The sequence below is a fragment of the Oryx dammah genome, unplaced genomic scaffold, assembly GCF_014754425.2.
Source record: "Oryx dammah isolate SB20612 unplaced genomic scaffold, SCBI_Odam_1.1 HiC_scaffold_29, whole genome shotgun sequence".
NCBI lineage: Eukaryota > Metazoa > Chordata > Mammalia > Artiodactyla > Bovidae > Oryx > Oryx dammah.
This window is the reverse complement of record NW_024070213.1, coordinates 3,446,221-3,455,170: the sequence shown is the minus strand read 5'-3', so window position 1 is coordinate 3,455,170 and position 8,950 is coordinate 3,446,221. Positions and strand designations below refer to the sequence as shown.

General features: G+C 45.6%; 1 long non-coding RNA gene across 1 annotated transcript; it reads left to right on the top strand.

Moving 5' to 3' along the window:
- The first annotated feature begins 3,101 nt into the window (after positions 1-3,101).
- LOC120858466 lies at positions 3,102-7,008 on the top strand. Its single transcript, XR_005719875.1, has 3 exons — positions 3,102-3,177; positions 3,950-3,955; positions 6,975-7,008. It is a non-coding gene; the product is annotated as an uncharacterized LOC120858466 (long non-coding RNA).
- Positions 7,009-8,950: the final 1,942 nt, after the last annotated feature.

The window sequence follows — 8,950 nt, the reverse complement described above, 5'->3', positions numbered from 1 at the left end:
AGATTCTTGAGAGTCCCTTGGACTGCCAGGAAATCCAACCAGTCCATTCTGAAGGAGACCAACCCTGGGATTTCTTTGGAAGGAATGATGCTAAAGCTGAAACTCCAGTACTTTGGCCACCTCATGCGAAGAGTTGACTCATTGGAAAAGACTCTGATGCTGGGAGGGATTGGGGGCAGGAGGAGAAGGAGATGACCGAGGATGAGATGGCTGGATGGCATCACGGACTCGATAGACGTGAGTCTGAGTGAACTCCGGGAGATGGTGATGGACAGGGAGGCCTGGCGTGCTGCGATTCATGGGGTCGCAAAGAGTCGGACACGACTGAGCAACTGAACTGAACAGAACTGAGCTGACTAGGAGGACCTTTGTTGGCAAAGTAATGTCTCTGGTTTTTAATATACCATCTTAGGTTGATCATAACTTTCCTTCCAAAGAGTAAGTGTCTTTTAATTTCATGGTTCAGTCAAGATCTGCAGTGATTTTGGAGCCCAAGAGAATAAAGGCTGTCACTGTTTCCATTGTTTCCGCATCTATTTGCCATGAAGTGATGGGACCAGATGCCATGATCTTAGTTTTCTGAATGTTGAGTTTTAAGCCTACTTCTCCCCTCTCCTCTTTCACTTTCATCAAGAAGCTCTTCAGTTGCTCTTCACTTTCTGCCTTAAGGGTGGTGTCATCTGCATATCTGAGGTTATTGATATTTTTCCCGGCAATCTTGATTCCACCTTGTGCTTCATCTACCCAAGTGTTTCTCATGATGTACTCTGTGTATACGTTAAATAAGCAGGGAGACAGTATATAGCCTTTACATACTCCTTTTCCTATTTGGAACCAGTCTGTTGTTCCATGTCCAGTTCTAACTGTTGCTTCCTGACCTGCAGACAGGTTTCTCAAGAGGCAGGTCAGGTGGTCTGGTATTCCCATCTTTTCAGAATTTTCCACAGTTTGTTGTGATCCACACAGTCAAAGGCTTTGGCGTAGTCAATAAAGCAGAAGTAGATGTTTTTCTGGAACTCGCTTGCTTTTTTGATGATCCAACAAATGTTGGCAATTTGATCTCTGGTTCCTCTTCCTTTTCTAAAACCAGCTTGAACATCTGGAAGTTCACAGTTCACGTACTATTCAAGCCTGGGTCGGAGAATTTTGAGCATGACTTTGCTAGCGTGTGAGATGAGTGCAATTGTGTGGTAGCTTGAACATTCTTTGGCATTGCCCTTCTTTGGGATTGGAGTGAAAACTGACCTTTTCTAGTCCTGTGGCCACTGCTGAGATTTCCAGATTTGCTGGCATATTGAGTGCAGCACTTTCACAGCATCAACTCTTAGAATTTGAAATACCTCAACTGGAATTGAGCTCAACTCCAGTAGCTTTGTTCATAGTGATGCTTCCTAAGGCCCACTTATCTTCACATACCAGAATGTATGGCTCTAGACGAGTGATCACACCATCGTGGTTATCTGGGTCATGAAGATCTTTTTTGTACTGTTCTTCTGTGTATTCTTACCACCTCTTCTTAATATCTTCTGCTTCTGTTAGGTCCATACCATTTCTGTTCTTGTGGTCATCTTTTCCTGAAATGTTCCCTTGGTATCTGTAGTTTTCTTGAGGAGATGTCTAGTCTTTTCGATTCTATTGTTTTCCTCTATTTCTTTGCATTGATCGCTGACGAGGCTTTCTTATCTCTACTTGCTATTCTTTGGAACTCTGCATTCAGATGCTTATATCTTTCCTTTTCTCCTTTGCTTTTCGCCTTTCTTCTTTTCACAGCTATTTGTAAGGCCTCCCCAGACAGCCATTTTTCCTTTTTGCATTTCTTTTTCTTGGGGATGGTCTTGATCACTGCCTCCTGTATAATGTCATGAACCTCCGTCCATACTTTTTCATGCACTCTATCTGATCTGATCCCTTGAATCTATTTGTCACTTTCACTGTATAATGATAAGGAGTTCGATTTAGGCCATATTTGAATGGTCTAGTGGTTTTCCCTACTTTCTTCAATTTCAGTCTGAATTTGGCAATAAAGAGTTCATGATCTGAGCCACAGTCAGCTCCTGGTCTTGTTTTTGCTGACTGTATAGAGCTTCTCCATCTTTGGCTGCAAAGAATATAATCAATCTGATTTTGGTGTTTACCATCAGATGATGTCCATGTGTAGAGTCTTCTCTTGTGTTCAAAGAGTGTTTGTTATGACCAGTGCATTCTCTTGGCAAAACTGTATTAGCCTTTGCCCTGCTTCATTCTGTACTCCAAGGCCAAATTTGCCTGTTACTCCTTGACTTCCTACTTTTGCATTCCAGTCCCCTATAATGGAAAGGACATCTTTTTTGGGTGTTAGTTCTAGAAGGTTTTGTAAGTCTACATAGAACTCTTCAGCCTCTTCAGCATTGCTGGTTGGGGCATAGGCTTGGATTACCATGATATTGAATGGTTTGCCTTGGAAATGATCATTCTGTCATTTTTGAGATTGCATGCAAGTGCTGCATTTCAAACTCTTTTGTTGACTATGATGTCTACTCCATCTCTTCTAAGGGATTCTTGCCCACAGTAGTAGATATAATGGTCATTTGAGTTAAATTCACCCATTCCAGTCCATTTTGGTTCGCTGATTCCTAGAATGTCGACATTCACCCTTGCCATCTCCTATTTGACCACTTCCAATTTGCCTTGATTCATGGAGCTAACGTTCCAGGTTCCTATGCAATATTGCTCTTTACAGCATCGGACCTTCCTTCTATCACCAGTTGCATCCCCAACTGGGTATTGTTTTTACTTTGGTTCCATCTCTTATTTCTTTCTGGAGTTATTTCTCCACTGATCTCCGGTAGCATATTGGGCACCTACTGACCTGGGGAGTTCCTCTTTCAGTGTCGTGTCTTACCTTTCCATGCTGTTCATGGGGCTCTCAAGGCAAGAATGCTGAAGTGGTTAGCCATTTCCTTCTCCAGTGGACCACATTCTGTCAGACCTCTCCACCTTGACTCATCCATCTCAGGTGGCCCCACAAGGCATGGCTCATAGTTTCACTGAGTTAGACAAGGCTCTGGTCCATGTGATCAGACTGATTAATTTTCTCTGATTGTGGTTTTCAACTGTCTGCCTTCTGATGGAGAAGGATAAGAGGCTTATGAAAGCTTTCTAATGGAAGAGACTGAGGGGGAAAGGTCTTGTTCTGATGTGTGAGGCCATCCTCAGTTCAGTTCAGTTGCTCAGTCTTGTCCGACTCTTTGCGACCCCATGAATCGCAGCACGCCAGGCCTCCCTATCCATCACCATCTCCCGGAGTTCACTCAGACTCACGTCCATCGAGTCAGTGATGCCATCCAGCCATCTCATCCTCTGTCGTCCCCTTCTCCTCCTGCCCCCAAATCCCTCCCAGCATTAGGGTCTTTTCCAGTGAGTCTTCACATGAGGTGGCCAAAGTATTGGAGTTTCAGCTTTAGCATCAGTCCTTCCAAAGAACACCCAGGACTGACCTCCTTTAAATGGACTGGTTGAATCTCCTTGCAGTCCGAGGGACTCTCAAGAATCTTCTCCAACACCACAGTTCAAAAGCATCAATTCTTCGGTGCTCAGCTTTCTTCACAGTCCACCTCTCACATCCATACATGACTACTGGAAAAACCATAGGCTTGACTAGATGGACCTTTGTTGGCAAAGTAATGTCTCTGCTTTTGAATATGCTATCTAGGTTGGTCATAAGTTTCCTTCCAAGGAGTAAGCGTCTTTTAATTTCATGGCTGCAATCCCCATCTGCAGTGATTTTGGAGCCCCCCAGAATAAAGTCTGACACTGTTTCCACTGTTTCCCCATCTATTTCCCATGAAGTGATGGGACCAGATGCCATGATCTTCGTTTTCTGAATGTTGAGCTTTAAGCCAACTTTTTCACTCTCCTCTTTCACTTTCATCAAGAGGCTTTTGAGTTCCTCTTCACTTTCTGCCATAAGGGTGGTGTCATCTTCATATCTGAAGTTATTGATATTTCTCCTGGCAATCTTGATTCCAGCGTGTGCTTCTTTCAGCCCAGGGTTTCTCATGATGTACTCTGCATATAAGTTAAATAAGCAGGGTGACAATATACAGCCTTGCCATACTCCCTTTCCTATTTAGAACCAGTCTGTTGTTCCATGTCCAGTTCTAACTGCTGCTTCCTGACCTGCATATAGGTTTCTCAAGAGGCAGGTTAGGTGGTCTGGTATTCCCATCTCTTTCAGAATTTTCCACACTTTATTGTGATCCACACAGTCAAAGGCTTTGGCATAGTCAATAAGGCAGAAAGAGATGTTTTTCTGGAACTCTCTTGCTTTTTCCATGATCCAGCGGATGTTGGCCATTTGATCCCTGGTTCCTCTGCCTTTTCTAAAACCAGCTTGAACATCATGAAGTTCACGGTTCACGTATTGCTGAAGCCTGGCTTGGAGAATTTTGAGCGTTACTTTACTAGTGTGTGAGATGAGTGCAATTGTGCAGTAGTTTGACCATTCTTTGGCATTGCTTTTCTTTCAGATTGGAATGAAAACTGACCTTTTCCAGTCCTGTGGCCACTGCTGAGTTTTCCAAATTTGCTGGCATATTGAGTGCAGCACTTTCACAGCATCATCTTTCAGGATTTGAAACAGCTCAACTGGAATTCCATCACCTCCACTAGCTTTGCTCGTAGTGATACTTTCTAAAGCCCACTTGACTTCACATTCCAGGATGTCTGGCTCTAGGTGAGTGATCACACCATCATGATTATCTGGGCCGTGAAGATCTTTTTTGTACAGTTCTTCTGTGTATTCTTGCCACCTCTACTTAATATCTTCTGCTTCTGTTAAGTCCATACCATTTCTTTCCTTTATCGAGCCCATCTTTTCCTGAAATGTTCCCTTGGTATCTCTAATTTTCTTGAAGAGATCTCTAGTCTTTCCCATTCTGTTGTTTTCCTCTATTTCTTTGCACTGATCACTGAAGAAGGCATTGTTATCTCTTCTTGCTATTCTTTGGAACTCTGCATTCACATGCTTATATCTTTCCTTTTCTCCTTTGCTTTTCACCTCTCTTCTTTTCACAGCTATTTGTAAGGCCTCCCCAGATAGCCATTTTGTTTTTTTGCATTTCTATTCCAGGGGGATGGTCTTGATCCCTGTCTCCTGTACAATGTCACGAACCTCATTCCATAGTTCATCAGGCACTCTATCTATCAGATCTAGGCCCTTAAATCTATTTCTCACTTCCACTGTATAATCATAAGGGATTTGAATTAGGTCATACCTGAATGGTCTAGTGGTTTTCCCTACTTTCTTCAATTTCAGTCTGAATTTGGCAATAAGGAGTTCATGATCTGAGCCACAGTCAGCTCCTGGTCTTGTTTTTGCTGATTGTATAGAGCTTCTCCATCTTTGGCTGCAAAGAATATAATCAATCTGATTTTGGTGTTGACCATCTGGTGATGTCCATGTGTAGAGTCTTCTCTTGTGCTGTTGGAAGAGGGTGTTTGCTATGACCGGTGCGTTCTCCTGGCAAAACTCTGTTAGTCTTTGCCCTGCTTCATTCCGTATCCCAAGGCCAAATTTGCCTGTTACTCCAGGTGTTTCTTGACTTCCTACTTTTGCATTCCAGTCCCCTATAATGAAAAGGACATCTTTTTTGCATGTTAGTTCTAAAAGGTCTTGTTGGTCTTCATAGAACCATTCAACTTCAGCTTCTTCAGGGTTACTGGTTGGGGCATAGACTTGGATTACCGTGATACTGAATGGTTTGCCTTGGAAATGAACAGAGATCTTTCTGTCGTTTTTGAGATTGCATCCAAGTACTGCATTTCAGACTCTTTTGTTGACCATGATGGCTACTCCATTTCTTCTGAAGGATTCCTGCCTGCAGTAGTAGATATAATGGTCATCTGAGTTAAATTCACCCATTCCAGTCCGTTTTAGTTTGCTGATTCCTAGAATGTTGACGTTCACTCTTACCATCTCGTTTGACCACTTCCAATTTGCCTTGATTCATGGACCTGACATTCCAGGTTCCTATGCAATATTGCTCTTTATAGCATCGGACCTTGCTTCTATCACCAGTGACACCCACCACTGGGTATTGTTTTTACTTTGGCTCCATCCCTTCATTCTTTCTGGAGTTATTTCTCCACTGATCTCCAGTAGGATATCGGGCACCTACCAATCTGGGAAGTTCCCCTTTCAGTATCCTATCATTTTGCCTTTTCATACTGTTCACGGGGTTCTCAAGGCAAGAATGCTGAAGTGGTTTGCCATTCTGTGCTCCAGTGGACCACATTCTGTCATACCTCTCCACCATGACCCGCCCATCTTGGGTGGCCCCACAGGGCATGGCTTAGTTTCATTGAGTTAGACAAGGCTGTGGTCCATGTGATTAGATTTATTAATTTTCTGAGATTTTGGTTTCAGTGTGTCTACCCTCTGATGCCCTCTTGCAACATCTACCATCTTACTTGGGTTTCTCTTACCTTGGGCATGGGGTATCTCTTCACGGCTGCTCCAGCAAGGCACAGCTGTTGCTCCTTACCTTGTACGAGGGGTATCTCCTCACCACCACCCCTCCTGACCTTGAACGTGGAGTAACTCCTCTCGGCCCTCCTGCGCCCATGCAGCCACCGCTTCTTGGACATGGGGTAGCTCCTCTCGGCTGCTCCTGCACTGTTGAAGCCTGGCACTCTCCACCACTGCCTCTGACCTTGGACGCAGTGTAGCTCCTCCCAGCCGTTAAGGAGAAGGAAGGGTTGAGGAAAGAGAGAGGGAAGGGGAGAGAGGTCAATAAAGTCTCTTGTTCCTTACTGGTCGGGGCACTCTGGCCAGTTGTCCAGGTCAGGGGGAGACCAGGGACAAAAGTGTCCCAGTTGCGGCTGCTGGGTCTGGTCCATTGGCAGGCAAGGTGGCCCCTGAGTACCCCGCGTGGTCAGGAAGTCAGTCTCAGCAAAGAAGAGTCCCCACCAGAGCCACAAAGAGTCCCCACCAGGCCATCCTCTGTAAATCTTTAATCCAGTTTTCTGTTGATGGGTGGAGTTGTGTACCCTCCCTGTTATTTACCTGGGGCCAAACTGTGGTGGAGGTAATGAAGATAATGGCAACCTCCTTGAAAAGGTCCCATGCAGGCACTGCCACACTCAGTGGCCCCAGCCCTGCGGCAGGCCACCACTGACCCAAGCTTCTGCCAGAGACACCTGGACACTCACGGGCAAGTCTGGGTCAGTCTCTTGGGGGTCACTGCTCCTTCCTCCTGGGTCCTGGTGCACAAGGTTCTGCTTGTGCTCTCCAAGAGTCTGCCCAGTCCTGTGTAAGTTCTGGCAGGTCTATGGGGGGGTTAATGGTGACCTCCTCCCAGAGGGCTTATGCCACACCCAGGCCTGCTGCACCCAGAGCCCCTGCCCCTGTGGCAGGCCACTGCTGACCCGCACCTCCACAGGGGACACTCAAAGGCAGGTCTGACTCAGTCTCTGTGGGTCCTGCTGTGCACAAGGTCTGTTTGAGCCCTCTGAGCATCTCTGGCGGGTATGGGGTTTGATTCTAAGCGTGAATTCGCCCCTCCTACCATCTTGCTGGGGCTTCTCCTTTGCCTTTGGACGTTCGGCATCTCTCGTAGCCACTCCAGCAGCACTACAAGCTCTATGGTAGGGGAAATAGTGAATTCCAAGAGGGTTTATGCCAGTGGGGACTTTCCAGTGCCCTTGGCCCTGTGGTGGCCCGGCTGACCCACGCCTCCAGGAGGCCCCCAGCATGAGCAGGTAGTTTTGGTTCAGTCTTCTGTGGGGTCATTGCTCTCCTCATCTGGGTTTGGGTGCAGGCGAAATGTTGCTTGTGTCCTCCAAGACTGGAGTCTCTGTTTCCCCCAGCCTTCTGGAAGTCCTATAATCAAATCTCGCTGGCCCTCAAGGCCAGATTCCCTGGGGATTCCCAGTCCCTTTATCAGATCCTGAGGCTGGCAAGCCTGACATGGAGTTCAAATCCTTCACAACAGTGTGAGAACTTCTTTGGGATTATTGTTTTCCAGTCTGTGGGTCACCCACCCAGTGGGTGTAGGGTTTGGTTTTATCTTGATTGGACCCCTCCTTCCATATCACTGCAGTTCCTTCTTTGTCTTTAGACATAGGGTATCTGTTTTTGGTGGGTTCCAGCATCCTTCTGTTGCTGTTTTTTTAACAGCTAGTTGCAATTTCGGTGCTTTTGCAGGAGTAGATGAGCCCACATCCTTCTACTCTGCCATCTGGAACCAGATCATGTAATGGTTGATATGTCTGGACTTAGATCTGTCACATAAATATTTGTTTTCTTATTATCCCTGATTATTCCTATTTATATCTGATTTTTTTCCCTTTTCATTCTCCCTTAATTCATTTAACTATAGTTATTTCATACAAGGTTCACAAGCAGCTACACTATACCCAGCATTTTCTTAGGCATCAGCCTTAGGCTTAGTTCCCACATAATTTCCATTATAATGGGGGTAAAAGACAATCAAAAATAATCCAAGCATAACATACCATGTGGGATTTTACTGTGATAAGTGATATGAAGACAAATAAGGGAGGTACAGAGATAAGAATGACAGTGAGATGGGGAATCAAGGAAGGCCTCTTGGAGGAGGTGCCCTCTGAGCCAACAGATCCGCATGACATGAGGGAGCATGGCTCACAAAGAGCTAGGGAAGGGCATAACTAGGACAGGGAGCTGTAAGCACAAATGCAGGAGGCAGGAAGGAGAGAGAAGGTTAGTAGTGGGGCTTGAGGAAGCCGAGAGGAAGTGGCAGAAGGTGTCATTGGAGAGACGGCCAGTGACCAGAGCAAGCTGGGCCTCAGAGACCGTGGTCACGTATTTGGATTTTTAACTCAAGTGGGTTGGGAAGTGTTTGAGGGTTTTGAGCAGGGAAGGGCCTGATCTGATTTCCAGGTTGGAAGCATCGTCCTGCTGTGAGGGAGATAGATTGTAGGTGGACAG